The sequence below is a fragment of the Trichechus manatus genome, unplaced genomic scaffold (genome assembly GCF_000243295.1).
Source record: "Trichechus manatus latirostris isolate Lorelei unplaced genomic scaffold, TriManLat1.0 scaffold00113, whole genome shotgun sequence".
Taxonomy (NCBI): Eukaryota; Metazoa; Chordata; class Mammalia; order Sirenia; family Trichechidae; genus Trichechus; species Trichechus manatus.
The window spans coordinates 2476288-2492565 of NW_004444049.1; positions in this window are offsets into that span (position 1 = coordinate 2476288).

The following is a 16278-nucleotide window of genomic DNA, read 5'->3' on the forward strand; positions in this document are numbered from 1 at the left end:
ATGTTTTCTCGTTGTGCCCTCACAATAGTAAGATTAAAACTAAAGAGAAAACTGCTGTCAAGGCGATTCTGACTCATAGCAACCCTGTAGGACAGAGTACAACTGCCCCATAGGGTTTCCAAGGAGCTGCTGGTGGCTTCGTACTGCCAACATTTTGGTCAGCAGCCATAGCTCTTAACCACTAGGCCACCAGGGTTTCCCAATACTAAGATAGGTACCATTATTGTCCCACTTTATAGATGGATAAAGTCTGATATAGTGCCAGAAGATGAGCTCCATCAGATGAGGAAACTGAAGCTCAAAGAAGGTCAAGGACAGAGAGAGGAAATGGCAGATCTGAGACTCGGACACCCAACCCTGTTTTCTAAATGGAGCACTCTGCCTCGGCACATGGCTGTTATAAGAATGGAAACCAAGACACACGGATCCCAGTCCCGTGTTTCTTCCACTACTAACTCAATAAATGTTAAGTGAAGGGATGGATGGATGGATGGATGGATGGATGGATGGATGGATGGATGGATGGATGGATAGATGGATGAGTGGGTGGGTGAGTGGGTGGGTGCGTGGATGTTTGGATGTTTGGATGGAAGTTTGGATGAATGAATGGATGGATGGATGGATGGATAAGATGGATGGATGCATCAATGAATAGATTGTGGTTGGATGAATGGGTGGATGAATAGATGGATTGATGGATCAATGGATATTGATGGGTGATCTGTGGATTGATGATGGTAAATGTGTGGATGAATGGACAAATAGGTGGATGGATGGATCAATGACTGGACACATTGATGGACTATTCAATGGATTGACGATGGTAGTTAGGTGGATGGATAGATTGAAGAATAGCTAGATGGATGGATGGATAAATGGATGGATGGATCAATGGATATCGATCAGTGATCTATGGATTGGTGATGGTAAATGTGTGGATGAATGGACAAATAGGTGGATGGGTGGATCAACGAGTGGATACATTGATGAACTATTCAATGGATTGATGATGGTAGATGGGTGGATGGATGGATGGATGCATCGATGGATGGATTATGGATGGATGGACGGAGAGATGATTCGAAGATGAGTGGATTGGTGGATGTCTGCACGGATGGATGGATGGAAGTGCAACAAAACATGGTAAGAAGTGAGGGAGTAGGTAAAGGTCATGGTTAGGGAAGTAGAAGAGATAAGCGTTGGCCTTTCTCTTAACTAATTTTCTGCTTTATCAAAAACCCAGGTCCTGTGAAAAATTCTTGGAGGCTTTTGTTTTTAAAGAGATAAAATCATTGGTAAGCTCTGTGAGTCAAGAAAGCCGCAGGCTGTGCGAGGGCCTGCTTCCCCCTCCTCCCCACCACCACACCTCCCTCCTCCCTAGCCAGATCATGGAGCTCCTCCCTAACGCCGCTTTCCCATGGGAAGGCTGAGAAACAATAGCAATTTCTTCTGAACGGAACGCTCCTCTGAGCCAAAGAGTAAACACGGGTGAAGAGCCCGAGTTGGTGTGTAACTGCCCAAGCGGGTAATTACATAACCAGGACATACCTGGGAGAGGCACTGATCCAGGGGAATTTTAACAGGCTGTGGGGGGGATGGTGGGGAGGGAGGGAGGAAGGAAGCAAAGCCAAGTGTCATTGACTGAGGGCGTTCTCGCACTGCCATAGCCCTTTCCATGACTGCTTTGTTTAATCTTCATCACAGCACTATGGGGTGGTACAATTCTAGTCCCTTTTTTGTAAGTTCAGCGAGGTACAGTCATGACTCAAAGGCACCCGCCCTTGTGGATAGCCTGGACCTGGGCCGAGTCCAGCTGCAGAACCTGATCACGCTGTGTCCTCCTCACCTGTTCTTTTTCTCTTCTATCTCTCCCCTCCCTCCTTCCCTCCTTCCATTCTTTCTTCCTTCCCTCTTCCCTTCCTTCCTTTCTCTCTCTCCATCTCTTCCTTCTTTCCCTCCTTCCTTTCTCCCTCCCTCCATCCATCCACACTTCCTTCTTTCTTTCCCTCCTTCCTTTCTCCCTCCCTCCATCCATCCACCCTTCCTTCTTTCTTTCCCTCCTTCCTTTCTCCCTCCCTCCTTCCCTCCATCCCTCCTTCCTTCCTTTATCCCTCCTCCCTCCCTGCCCTCTCTCCTTTTAAATAGATCATGAGCGCATTTATTCTTTCAAATATCCATCTGCCTATCCACCCAGCCAGCCCCCCCTGTGGTTTTTCTCCTGCCCTCAGTACTGGACCCGCATTAGCAGAGGGAGCAAAGAGAAATGAGACATGGCCCTGCCTGCAGAGCCCGTTTCTGCAAGGGGATGAACTAGACAGATCTATCCGAGATTCAATGGGATGTTAGAACTTCCAGTACTGAGTCCTTTCTGCATGCTAGGACCAGGGGAAGCTTGACAATTGTCTTCTCGTTTAACCTGCGGAAAGACCGAGTTCAGGCCCACTTCCCCGGAGCAGAGGTGGCCACAGAGCCTCACATGGGCTGCAGACTTGGTGCTGGGGGGCCTTGAGCTGGACGGACAGGGCCTCAAGAGCTCCGCAACAAAGCTGTGGGAGGGGTGCGGCGTTTCCAGCACCAGAGCCATGTGGGACCCTTGGGTGGTGCCAACAGTAAATGTACTCGGCTCCCAACCAAAAGCTTGGAGGTTTGAGTCCACTCAGGGGCACCTTGGAAGAAAGGCCTGGCAATCTACTTTCACAAAATCAGCCACTGACAACCCTGACACACATGGATTCAGAGCCATGTGATCAGAGGGAGGGGGAAGGAGGGCCCACGGCAGCTGCATGGATTCAGAGCCATGTGATCAGAGGGAGGGGGAAGGAGGGCCCACGGCAGCTGCTTGGACCCCCCAGGAGCCCCACACCAGGAGCTGGGAAAGCCAGCTGAGGGCAGGTGGCACAGAGTAGTAACCAGACCCTGGGGCTAGGGGCAGAGTCAGACCAAGCCCTGTCTGTGGGACGTGGACAGGCACTCTCAGCTCTCTGAGCCTTAGTCTCCCCATCTGCAACATGGACACAACACGGGGCTCACGTGAGATCACATGTTGATGCTGTGTTTGGCACAGGGTGGCTATCCCTGCTGTGAGGGGCATATGTCCCTCCGGGGGCAGCACTGATAGCCCAGAGCCTGCTGCCCCCCGGGCTCCAGTCCAACCATCCTTCGTCCTAACAGGTGTCACCCACAGGGCAGATGTCATCGAGCAAGCCGCATCATGAAGAGGCCTCCCCTCCTGGCTACCAAGCACCTCACTGCCATTACATAAGCCCCCCACCCCTCCTCCGCGTCAGGGCCCGCCGGCTGCCGGCTGCCGTGTTGCCACGTAAACAGAGCCCTGTATTTACCCCCCGCGGGGAAGGACAGGCCTACCCGGCCAGGCGGGAGGTGAGCTCAGAAGCCCCGGGCTCTGATTTCTGTTACGCTCCGTGTGCACACACATCCTGTGCCCGGCAGCTGGGCGCGAGCGGGGGCGCCGACGGAGGGCATGGGAAACTCAACACCCTGGGAGTGCCGGCCCCGGGCCTCTGCAGTGCGGGTTTGGGCTGCAGCAGCCAGCCCCTGCCTTGGGAACACGGGGGACCCTAGACAGGCAGTGGGGCTGGGTCATGGCCACCTAGGTGGCAAGCATCCGATGGCCGCCATGGCCTCGAAGGCCCCCCCGCTGTTGGAGCCAGTCAGCAACACAGGACAGGCAAGGCGCTGGGCTCTGGAGAAGGGAGCCGCAGACCCCAGCCATGCCTGCAGCAGCGACTCCTCCAGAGCACCCCACTTTTGCCCAGAACCGGCAGGGTGCAGAAAGGAGCCCCGGGGTGGTGCAAACAGTGAACGCCCTCAACTGCTAACTGAAAGGTTGGAGGTTTGAGTTCACCCAGAGGTGACTCGGAAGAAAGACCTGGCAATCTCTTTTCGAAAAATCAGCCATTGAAAACCTCGCGGAGTACAGTTCTAGTCTGACACACACAGGGTTGCTGTAAGTCAGAGTCGACTCGACGGCGGCTTGTTTTTCTTATATGCAGAAAATACTGTAAGTCTTCTTAACTCTCTTAATAGATCTGGGCATTCGTGTCCCTGCTTAGCACAGGAGGAAAGTCAGGTTCAGAGAGGAAAATGAGGGCTCCAAGGCCACCTGGGAAATGAAATGGTGGAGTCAGGCCTTGAACCCGGGCCTGTCTGACCCTGAGTGGTTATTTCCCATGCCTTAGTGATGGATGAATGGATGGATGGATGGATGGATGGATGACCCATAAGTAGATGGACTGATTGATGAGCAAAAGGTGGATGGGTAGATGAGTGGCTGTATAAATGGTTGGATGGGTGAGGAATAGATGGATGGATGAATGGATGGAGGAGTGAAGGGGTGGATTGGTGACTGGGGACTGAGAACACAGGAGCACGTGAGGTTGCTCTGTGGCGGCAGGCGGGGCCCTGGAGCCCCCATCAGCCCTCCCATCCACCCCCCGTGCTTCTCCATGTAGCCTCAGGGAACTGCACACTGGGCCACCTCCATGGCCCATCCAGATGAAGCCGATGGAGTCAGCACAGCCTAGAGGGAAGGGAGGCTGGACAGGGAGAAGAGGCTGGGCTGCCCCAGCTCCTGACCACCCCCGCCAAGGACGTCCGCTCAGACGTGAGCTCGGCTAAGCCCCATCTCTCTCCAGGCTCACGTTCCCGTCTCTGCCCTGTGTCCATCTTGGAGGTGGCTGAGTCATGAGCTCGGGGATTCAGGCCAGGCTGGCATCTGGGAGTCCCTGGGCCAGGCAGGAGTAGGGCAGGTAATGAAGCCGTGACGGGCCGTACATGCCCCAGGGTGGGTGGTGGCTCCCAGCCTGCGATGGGAGGAAAGGGGCAGCGAGTGGGAGCAGAGGAACCCAGGCAGGGCGGAGCAGGGGACCCCAGGCAGGCCAGAGCAGAGGACCCCAGGCAGGTTGGAGCAGGGGACCCCAGGCAAGTTGGAGCAGGGGACGCCAGGTAGGCCCTAGCAGTGGACCCCTGGCAGCCCCAGGGAGCCTGCGTCCCCGTCTCCAGGCTCTGTGTCCTCAGCAGGCTACACGCCCCATCAGACCTCCCACCATGCTGCCACCACTGACCTGGCTGCCACCATCTCGGGCCACTGTGGGCCCCACCTGGCAGGAGAGGGCAAGGTTGGGGGAGTCGGGACTCGCTATTCCCAGCACACCCACCCAGCCGCCAACCCCACAGATCAGCCATGAATCTTTCTCCTGGGAGGAGCAGCACACCCTGGGACCTCGTCAACCTGCAGGATAGACGGCTGGGCCACAGCGTTCCCACACCCAGCTGGCTGCCGAAAGGGGCCAGGTGGTGGAGTCTCACCTATTCCCAGCCTGGGCTCCCCCCAGCTGGGTTCACACCCCCATTCTGTCACTCGGCAAACTGAGCCCTCCAGAGACGCCCAGGATGGCCCCCACATCATGGAGCACTTGGGGGTTCTTTCCAACCTGCAGCTTGCGACCTTCACCTTGAGTGTGGGGAGGGGCTGCGGCCCACCCAGCCTCCAGCCTCTGCGCCCCTACTGGCCCCTCTTCCCTCAGCCCTAGGATCTAGTCAGGGTGGAGGTGGGACTGCTGGGGGCAGGAGGCAAACCTGGTGGGAATCCCTACCCACTCCCACACCTCCACGCTGTCCCTCTGTGGCCAGGGCAGGGGTCCGCCTGAACCCATGGCATCCCCCTCGGCCTGGCCAGGGGTGAAACCCCATCACGCCCTGAGAGTTTTTTGAGAGGCCCTGGTTTGCAGACTCACTCTTCCTGCCCAGCCAAAACATGCAAGGGGCAGACACCTGACACGCAAGGAGTCAGGCTCAGAGAGGTTAAGTGACTTGTCCAAGGTCACACAGCACAGCCTAGGAAGAGCTGGGACCCAAACCCAAACTGTGCCTTGCACATAGGAGGAGCTCCATGAATGAATGAATGGATGAATGAATGAAGATTACACAACCCGTGCTTGTAACCTCTACCCTACACTCTCGCCTGCCTGGTGGGGGCCCCAGCTCTGGCTTAAGTACCCCCTGTGCTTCCCTGGGGCTGGTCATCGTGGGCTCTGGGCAGGGAAGCGCCAGGGCCCCCAGATGCCAACCCAAACATCCCTTTCGTAACCAGTTGCCGACTGTGACTCCTGGCGACCCCACGTGTCAGAGTAGAACTGTGCTCCGTGGGGTTTTCAATGACTGATTTGGGGAAGTAAATCACCAGGCCTTTCTTATGAGGTGCCTCTGGGTTGACTTGAACCTCCAGCCTTTTGGTTAGCAGCTGAGTGCTAACCGATTGTACTTCCCAGGTACTCAGAAGGACCTGTACAGGGGCTTTGTCCCCAGAAGGGGTAAAGGGGCCCAGTCTGCTTCTGCAGCTCCCCCTCTACCCTCTCCCCCTCCTCCATGTTCTCCACCAACCAGGAGCCTCCAGCTGGCAGGCCAGGCACCTGCGGGGTCTGGCTGCCCTGAGGATGGACAAACGCACCCTCCGTTCCAGAGCCCCCAAGTATCCTCTGAGGGGACCTTCAGGCCTGCAGGTGAGGCAGACACCCGCGGGCACCATTGGGCTGGGCGCCTAGCCGCCCCCGGCTGGCCTGACCGCTGGCCGCCGGGGCCCCCCCTCCCTGTGAGCCCCTCCTGACCCACTGTGCCCTCTGCGTTTCCCCAGCAGGCTCTGATCCGGCTGGAATTCTCTTGTATTGATTCAGCATCTAATCTGGTTCCCATCGGATCTGCGAAGGGCCCTCCACGCCTCCACGCCTCTTTCCGGCTGGTGTTTTTCTAATCCTCCGGCGGGGCTTCCTTATCGCTCCCTCCGGAGCTGGCAGCTACTTCTCTTCCCCTTGACATTCCTCCGTGGCCCCCTCCCTGTCTCCTCCCTCCCCTGCAGCCAGGGCCTCCCAGGGCCAGCGCTTGGCAGCCTTGAGTCTGGGGTGCCTGCCTAGCGCACACGCATCATTCATTCTTTCCTTCGCTCATTCCCTTTGTTATTGTTGTAGGCGGTTGCCTTTGAGTTGATTCCGACTCATGGCGACCCCATGGTTTTTTGGAGTCCCTGGGTGGTGCAAACAACACTCGGCTGCTAAGTGAAAGGTTGGAAGTTTGAGTCCACCCAGAGATGCCCCAGGAGAAAGGCCTGGAGATCTTCTTCCAAAAAATCAGCTATTGAAAACCCTACGGAGCTCAGTTCTACTCTGTCACACATGGAGTCACCGCGAGTTGGAATCCGCTTGAGGACGACTGGCCACACCAACTGTCTTAATGGACGCAGACGGCCAGGCTTTTCTTCCGCAGCTCCGCTGGGTGCCTTTGAACTGTCAACCTTTAGGTTAGCAGTTGAGCACAAACCAGTTGTGCCACCTAGCCACCTTTTAGTGAGGGCCCCCTCTGTGCCAGGCACGGGGCCCCCACGTCTGTGGTCCCTCCAAAGACGGTGCTTTTCCCTGGGAGCAGAGACTGAAGGAAGGAGTGGGCCCCCCAGATTGGCAGGAGTTCTCCTGTAGCCTCTCTCGGCAGTTACAAAGCCCTGGAGGCTGATGTGGTTATGTTCACCGTGCAGACGAGCAAATGGAGGCTGGGAGTTGTTCTCGATTGCCCTGGTCATGTAGCTACCACTGGGAGAGTCGGGGTTTCTGCCCTACATGGGGTCACCATGACTGGGGACGACTCGTCAACAACTGGTGTTTGAAATCCCTGTGTAATGCAGACAGTGAACCCAGAGGTGCCTCAGAAGAAAGGCCTGGCAATCTACTTCTGAGAAATCAGTCACTGAAAACCCTGTAGAGCACAGTTCTACTCTGACACACATGGGGTTGCCAGGAGTTATGAAAGGGCTATTTGGGTTGGCTTCTGGGGGCCCTGGCGTTTCACTGCCTGGCACCCACACTGACTGGCTCCAGGGCAGCCATGAGACCTCACTGAGCCTCAGTCCCCAGGGAAACCACACAGAATCACAGAAGTGGCCTTGTCCTGGCTTGATCAGCCCATGCCCGCCCTGCCCAGGCACACCCTGTTCACCCGCTGCAGGTACCTGCCCTCACCCCCTAGGCAGTTCCTTCCACAAAACCGAGGCCGAGACCCCTCTCTGACCCCATCCTGCTTAACGAGGCTCCCGGGCACTGGGCTTTGATGCTGGCGTGGCGATAAATGATTCTGCTCTTAATTGGCCATTATCTTCAAGTGGGGCGGGCCCTTGAGAGGCCACTGCAGGCAAACCCCATGCCTGCCTGACCGAGGGGCGAGGGCCAGTGCTGCCCCCACACCCAGGAGGGGCTTCCAGGTCAGCCCTGGCCTGGGCTTAGGTCACAGGGCAGCTGGCTCCGCTGGGCAGGACCAGCCACCTAATTTGTGGGGCACAGTGCAAAATGAGAGGCAGTCATGGTTCAGGGGTACAATTCACGCCCCCCATGTGGGAAACCCGGGTTTGATTCCCGGCCAATGCATCTCATGCACAGCAACCAGCTACCTGTCACTGGAGACTTGCTTGTTGCTAGGGTGCTGAACAAGTTTCAGCAGAGCTTCGAGACTAAGGCAGACTAGGAAGAAAGGCCTGGCAAGCGACTTTTGAAAATCAGCCAGCAAAAACCCTACAGATCCCAACAGTCTGAGTTCATTGTACATGGGGTCACCGTGGGTCAGGGGCGACTCGAAGGCAGCTACAACCACACTAAAAAATGAAAATTCAAGTCTCCTTGTTTGAGAATTATGATGAATTTCAAGATGGCAGCCTCAGAGCACTAGACCAAGCACGGCCTTCTGAGTGCGGGGCCAGACAATTGCGCCTTCCGGCCCTCACTGGAGGCAGGCCTCTTGTCCTCTCACCTGGCCTCTCTGCTCCTCCACCTGCAGGCTCTGCCCATCCTTGTGCTTCTCCAGAGACTTCCTTCCCTGACAAAGGGACACAGCCAACACAGCAGGCCCCAGCCTGGCTGTCCCATATTCCGAGTAGTCCCTGCCAGCCCCCGGAGAGGTCACTCCCTCCCTAAGCTCCCTGACCTTCACTCCCTCCCTAAGCTCCCTGACTTTCCTGCAGGGTGACATCATACATGTGTGCATGGGATTGATCCGTGTAGCTCTGTAGGGACAAGGCGTCTGTATTCTTCCCCACCACGTCTCCAATGCCAATGTCAACGGGACCCACCTGGCACACAGGATACTACATATCCCAGTTGCCATTGAGTCAGTTCTGACTCCTGGCGACCCCATGTATGTCAGAGTAGAACTGTGCCCCATAATGGTTTTCAGTGGCTGATTTTTCAGAAGTAGATCACCAGGACTTTCTTCCAAGACACCTCTGGTTGGACTTGAACCTCTAACTTGACAGTTAGCAGCCAAGTGCATTCATCATTTGCACCACTCGGGGACTCCATGGCACATGGGAGGTACTCAATAAATGCTTGTCAAGGGTGAGAATGGGGGGCCTCACCCCAATTCCTCACAGCACCCTCACCTCTCTCTGGCATATAGGTGAGTCCCCTACGCACGGTCATTTCCTACCAGCCCAGCCCTGAGCGCCAGCAGGAGGTCTGAGGAGGGCCATCTTGAGCACCCTTGAAGTCCTAACATGCCCAGTGCCAGGCTGCGTATGCAGTAGGCGCTCAGGCAGTGCTGAGAATTCCTGTGCTGGGTTCTTCCCCCAGCCTCTGCCTGGATGCGTGGTTCCCACTGGGAGGGGGAGAAAGAGGTATGAATTAGCACGTTCGCTGTCGTATTTGAGAACATTCAAGTCTGCTGGAGACAACAAGAAAAGTAGGGTGACGACGGCTTAAAGATGTGTTGAGAATAGAGCGTCAGTTAGCGGCCCACGAGTCAAGTTATATGATAAATGGATGCAACAGGGAACAATGTCACTTATAGGCAGGACGGAACGGGAAGACCAAGTCCTGGGCATGCCACCCCGGGGCAGACCCACATGTCACCCTGTGCTGGTTTCCTGGGACTGCCATAACCAAGCACCACAAGGTGGGTGGCTTTAAACCAAAGAAATTTGTCCTCCCATAGTTCTGGAGGCCAGAGGTCCAAAATTCAGGGTGTCAGCAGGACCAGGATTCCTCTAAAGACTCTAAAGACTTCTGGTAGCTCCAGACACTCAGTATTTGCGGAATGGATGGAGGGTTGGAAGGATGGAGCAGAGAAGAAGTCAAGAGGGAAGGTTGTTGTGGTTATTAGGTGCTGTCAAGTTGGTTCTGACTCATAATGACCCTGTGCACCACAGAACGAAACCCTGCCCAGTCCTGCACCATCCTCACAATCGTTGTTGTGCTTGAGCCCATTGTTGCAGCTACTGTGTCAATCCATCTCGTTGAGGGTCTTCCTCTTTTTCGCTGACCCTCTAGTTTACCGAGCATGACGTCCTTCCCCTCCTGACAACATGTCCAAAGTATGTAAGGTGTAGTCTCACCATCCTTCCTTCTAAGGAGCATTCTGGTTGTACTTCTTCCAAGACGGATTTATCCTGCAGATCCAAGTAAAATGAAATCCTTGACAACTTCAGTCTTTTCTCAGTTTTTCATAATATTGCTTATTGGTCCGTTTGTGACAATTTTTGTTTTTTTTATGGTGAGGTGTCATCCATACGGAAGGCTGTAGTGTTTAATCTTCATCAGTGAGTTCTTCAAGTCCTCTTCACTTTCAGCAAGCAAAGGTGTGTCATCTGCATATCGCAGGTTGTTAGTGATGCCGAGTTCTTCTTCATATAGTCCAGCTTCTCAGATTATTTGCTCAGCATACAGATTGAATAGCTATGGTGAAATGATACAACCCTGACACACAGCTTTTCTGACTTTAAACCATGCAGTATCCCCTTGTTCTGTTTGAATAACTGCCTCTTGATCCATGTACAGGTTCCTCATGAGCACAATCAAGTTTTCTGGAATTCCCATTCTTCACAATGTTATCCATAATCTGTTAGGATCCACAAAGTCAAATGCCTTGGCATAGTCAGTAAGATACAGGTAAACATCTTTCTGGTATTCTCTGCTTTCAGCCAAGATCTATCTGACATCAGCAGTGCTTTCCTTCATTCCACATCCTCTTCTGAATCCAGCTTGAATTGCTAGCCATTCCCCCTGTCAGTGTACTGCTGCAAAGGTTTTTGACTTACCTTCAGCAACATTTTACTTGAGTGTGGTATTAATGATATTGTTTGATAATTTCCACATTCTGTTGGATTGTCTTTGGAATGCGCACAGATATGGATCTCTTCCAGTCAGTTGGCCAGGTAGCTGTCTTCCAAATCTTTTGGCATAGATAAATGAGCACCTCCACCACTGCATTAGTTTGTTGAAACATCTCAGTTGATATTCCAACAATTTCTGGAGTCTTGTGTTTTGCCAATGCCTTCGGGGCAGCTTGGATTTCTTTCTTCAATACCATCGGTTCTTGATCATATGTTACCTCCTAAAATGGTTGAACGTCGACCAATTCTTTTTGGTACAGTGACTCTGTGTATTCCCTCCATCATCTTTTGATGCTTCCTGCGTGGTTCAATATTTTGCCCGTGTTGTTATTAGCTGCCATCAGGTGGGTTCTGACTCACAGCTACTCTGTATACAACAGAACGAAACCCTGCCCATAGAATCCTTCACTATTGCAACTTGAGGCTTGAATTTTTTCTTCAGTTCTTTCAGCTTGGGTAATGCTGGGCATGTTCTTCCCTTTTGGTTTTCTTACTCCAAGTCTTTGCACATTTCATTGTAATACCTTACTTTGTCTTCTTGAGCTGCGCTTTGAAATCTGTTTAGCTCTTTTACTTCATCATTTCTACCATTCACTTTAGCTATCCTACGTTCAAGAAAAAGTTTCAGAGTCTCTTCTGACATCGTTTTTTGTCTTCTCTTTCCTTCCTGTCTTTTTAATGACTTTTGCTTTCTTCACATATGATGTCCTTGATGTCATCCCACAACTTCTCTGGTCTTCTGTCATTAGTGTTCAATGTGTCATACCTATTTTTGAGATGGTCTCTAAATTCAGGTGGAGGTATACTCAGGGTTGTACTTTGGATCTTATGGACTTGTTCTAATTTTATTCAAATTCAACTTGAACTTGCATATGAGCAATTGATGGTCTGTTCCACAGTTGGTCCCTGGCCTTGTTCTGACTGATGATGTTGAGCTTTTCCATCATCTCTTTCCACAGATGCAGTCAGTTTGAGTCCTGTGTATTCCATTTGGCAAGGTCCACGTGTATAGTTGCTGTTCATGTTGTTGAAAAAAGGTCTTTGCAATGAATAAGGTGTTGGTGTTACAAAATTCTATCTCTGGCATCATTTCTATTACCACGGCCATATTTTCCAACTACCAGTCCTTCTTTATTTCCAACTTTTGCATTCCAATCACCAGTAATTATCAATGCAACTTGATTGCATGTTTGATCAACTTCAGGCTGCAGAAGTTGGTAAAGATCTTCAATTTCTTCATCTTTGACATTAGTGGTTATTCCATAAATTTGAATAATAGTCATATTAACTGGTCTTTCTTGTATTATTGTTTTTAGATGCCATCCAGTCGCTTCCAACTCATAGCGACCCCGTGTACAACAGAATCACTGCCCAGTCCTGCACCATCCTCACAATCGTTGTTATGCTTGAGCCCATTGTTGCAGCCACTGTGTCAGTCCATCTTGTTGAAGGTCTTCCTCTTTTTTAATAGCCCTCTACTTTACCAAGCATAATGTCCTTCTCCAGGGACTGATCCCTCCTGATAACTTGCCCAAAGTATGAGAGACGAAGTCTTGCCATCCTTGCTTCTAAGGAGCATTCTGGCTGTACTTCTCCCAAGACAGATTTGCTCATTCTTCTGTCAGTCCAAGTCCTCAGAGTGGGCAAGAGGAAGGAGGGTACAAGAAGCCACAGACCACACCCATCCCCATGGAAAGTTCTAGTCCTGGCATCCCAGGAGCCACAGAGTAGGGACGGAGCCATGAACTGAATGAATAAGAGATTGAGGTTCTAGTTTAGATTGGGCTGGACTCCACCCAGTAGGAGAATAAGACAGCTGGTTAATGCATAAACAGGGCAAGGAGAGCTACAGATCTGCCAGTGGACCACACGGAGCAGGAAGGGAGAGCCAGCCAAGAGGGTCTGAAAGATAGCAATGAGAGAGAAGAAAAGTGATCGATCCTATTGAGCTTTTGCATGCTTTCCTCCACCCTTGCTTGGGGTCACTTTCCCAGCAGGGGGAACTATTTCAGAGACTGGAGGTCCTGAGAGAATAACCCATCATCTGGAAGGACAGGTCATCGGGCAAGACCACGGTCCCTCTGTGTCTAGATGGGCTTGGTTGAGGAGTGGACAGTGATCTTGGTGTGGCCCAGGCTGGGGTGCAGCCCCCCAGCTGCAGGCAGCAGGACTCCTGGGTTCAGGGCAGTTTCTTCCTTGGAGCTGAGTCACGGGGAAGGTGGTGAAGGTGTGGGTGGGATGGGAGTCCTGCATTAGTAACAGTTTCTCATGGCCTGCCTGGGGTCCAGGGAATACCCCCCCCATATATGGGGGGTGCAGGGGAGAGAAGGTGCTAGGGAACGGAGGGGACAGGCCGAAGGGGATGGGTCCAGGAATCCCGGACTGATAGCAAGCCCATGTGACAGAGCAGAACTGCCCCATGGGGTTTCCAAGGCTATAATCTTTAGGGGAGGAAGATTGCCACATCTTTCTCCCACAGAGCAGCTGGTGGGTTCTAATCACCGACCTTCAAGTCAGCAGTCAAGGGCTTAACCACTGTGCCACCAGGTCTCCTTGGGTCCAGGAATGTTGTTGTTAGGTGCTGTCGAGTCAGTTCCGGTTCATAGCAACCTTATATACAACAGAACAAACTGCTACCCAGTCCTGTGCCATCCTCACAATCATTGTATGTTTCAGCCCATTGTTGAAGCCCATTGTTGCAGCCACTGTGTCAAGCCACCTTATTGAAGGTCTTCCTCTTTTCCCTGACCCTCTGTTGTACCAAGCATGATGTCCTTCTCCAGGGATTCGTACCTCCTGCTACATGTGAAACAAAGTCTCATCATTCTTGCTTCCAAGGATTTACAGCCTAGGAGACCCGATGGGGTAGTTCTACTCTGTCACATGGGGTTGCTATGAGTCAAAATCGACTCGATGGCATACAACAGTAACAATACCTGAATACCTCTCAAACCCCATAAAAACACTCTAATCATTAAACGTAACACCAGTTGCTACAAAAAGGTGATACAGAGCTGGTGGGGGCGGGGAGGAACTTGCCCCCTATACCACCATCAGCTTCACAGATTCCAGGTGAATCCTGACATCCTCAGCCTAGAGGAACAGCAAGTTAGAATTGGAAGGGGGCTGGGAGAATGGATAGCTCCCCACCTGGCTCCCATGGGTGCTCATGAAGAGTTATTGCAAGAATGAATAAATATGAATGAAAATCTCTGGGAACAGGCTTGCAACCTGGTGTGCCAATGACCCCACAGAGTAAAAACTTTCTAGACACTCTTGTCGTTACCACGTGCTATTGATTTTGCCGAGTCCTTGGGTGGTGCAAACAGTTAACATGTTTGGCTGCTAACCAAAAGGTTGGAGATTTGAGTCCACCCAGAGGCACCTTGAAAGAAAGGCAGTCTTCGTCCAAAATAATAGCTATATTCTGACACACATTGGGTCTCCATCATTCAGAGTCGACTCTGTGGAGATTACCAGAACACACACACACACACACACACACACACAAATAAACCCATTGCCGTTGAGTCGATTCCAACCCATAGCGACCCTAGAGGACAGAGTAGAACTGCCCCATAAGGTTTCCAAGGAGCGGCTGGTGGATTTGAACTGCTGACCTTTTGGTTAGCAGCCTGAGTGCCTCACCACTGCACCCCCAGGGCTCCCTGTGACAACTAGTTTGGTATTTACTGATTGTGCTCTTTGCTTGTGCCATGTTCTGATTCCTTAATCTTGTTGAACTAGTCATGGACTACTTAGATACAGAGTAATAAGGAAAGTCCAAGATCTCTATAAAGATGATGGAATGTCATTGAAGAATATAAATCAAATCCTGAATAAATGAAGTGTTCTTCGAGAAGAAGAATTTATATTACAATTCGGCCAAATTTTCAAGGATTAATATATTCATTCCATTCCAGTCAGAACACCAACAAGGTTCTAGATTTGGGGTTGGGTTGTTTCTTCAAAAATTTAATCAATTTTTTATGTTTTGGAAACTGGAACAAATGTGGAAAAATCAACCTGCAGAAGCTGCCAAGGAGGCTTTGAAAACGGAGACCAGGAAAAGGAACTCGGCTAACCAGATATTAAAACTCACTCTGAAGCTACGGTAATTAAACAGTATGCTTCTGGCACAGGAACAGACAAACAGGTTGCTGGAACAACATAGAGTCCAGAAACTGCTCCAAGGATATGTAAGAACTTAAAATATGACAAAGGACTGATGCTTTGTTAAAAAGAGTAGGGACAGTTGACCATCCTTTGGGAAGAAGTTAAAATTCAATCCCTACCTCATGCCATATACAGATGTAATTCCTAAATGAATTAAAAAGTTTTTTGAAAACTATAACTGTATGGAAGAAAGACAGAAAAATATTCTTATAACTTCACGGTGCAGGAAGTTTTCCAAAACATGATAAGAAAGCCAAAAGCCATTAGAGATAAAATCCAGTAGGACTAGCTAGATGAGACACGTGGAACATTGTGCTCGAGGAAAGTCACTCTGGTGAACAATATGGGTGAAAGATCAGAGGACCATGCCAGCCTGAAAGTTAGGAGTCCAGGGAGGAGAAAGTGGCCTTTGTCCTGTTAAGAAATGAACAGGTGTCCGGCTACCACCACCAACTGCTCTGACAGGGATCACAATAGAGTGTTCTGGACAGAGCTGGAGAAAAATGTAGAACAAAATTCTAATTCACAGAAAAAGACCAGACTTACTGGTCTAAGAGAGACTGGAGAAACCCCGAGAGTAGGGCCCCTGGACACCCTTTTAACTCAGTACTGAAGTCACTCCTAAGGTTCACCCTTCAGCCAAAGATTAGACAGAACCATAAAATAGAATGAGACTAAATGGGCACGCCAGCCCAGGGGCAAGGATGAGAAGGCAGGAGGGGACAGGAAGGCTGGTAAAGGGGAACCCAAGATCAAGAAGGGGAGAGTGTTGACATGTCATTGGGTTGAAAACCAATGTCACAAAAAAATATGTATATTAATTGTTTGATGAGAAACTAATTTGCTCTAAAGCACAATAAAATAAAGTTAAATCAAAAAGTGAACAAGGATGAGCCAAAGCAATGGCTGGTACGGTTGTTGGTATAGTTGTTAGCTGCCAT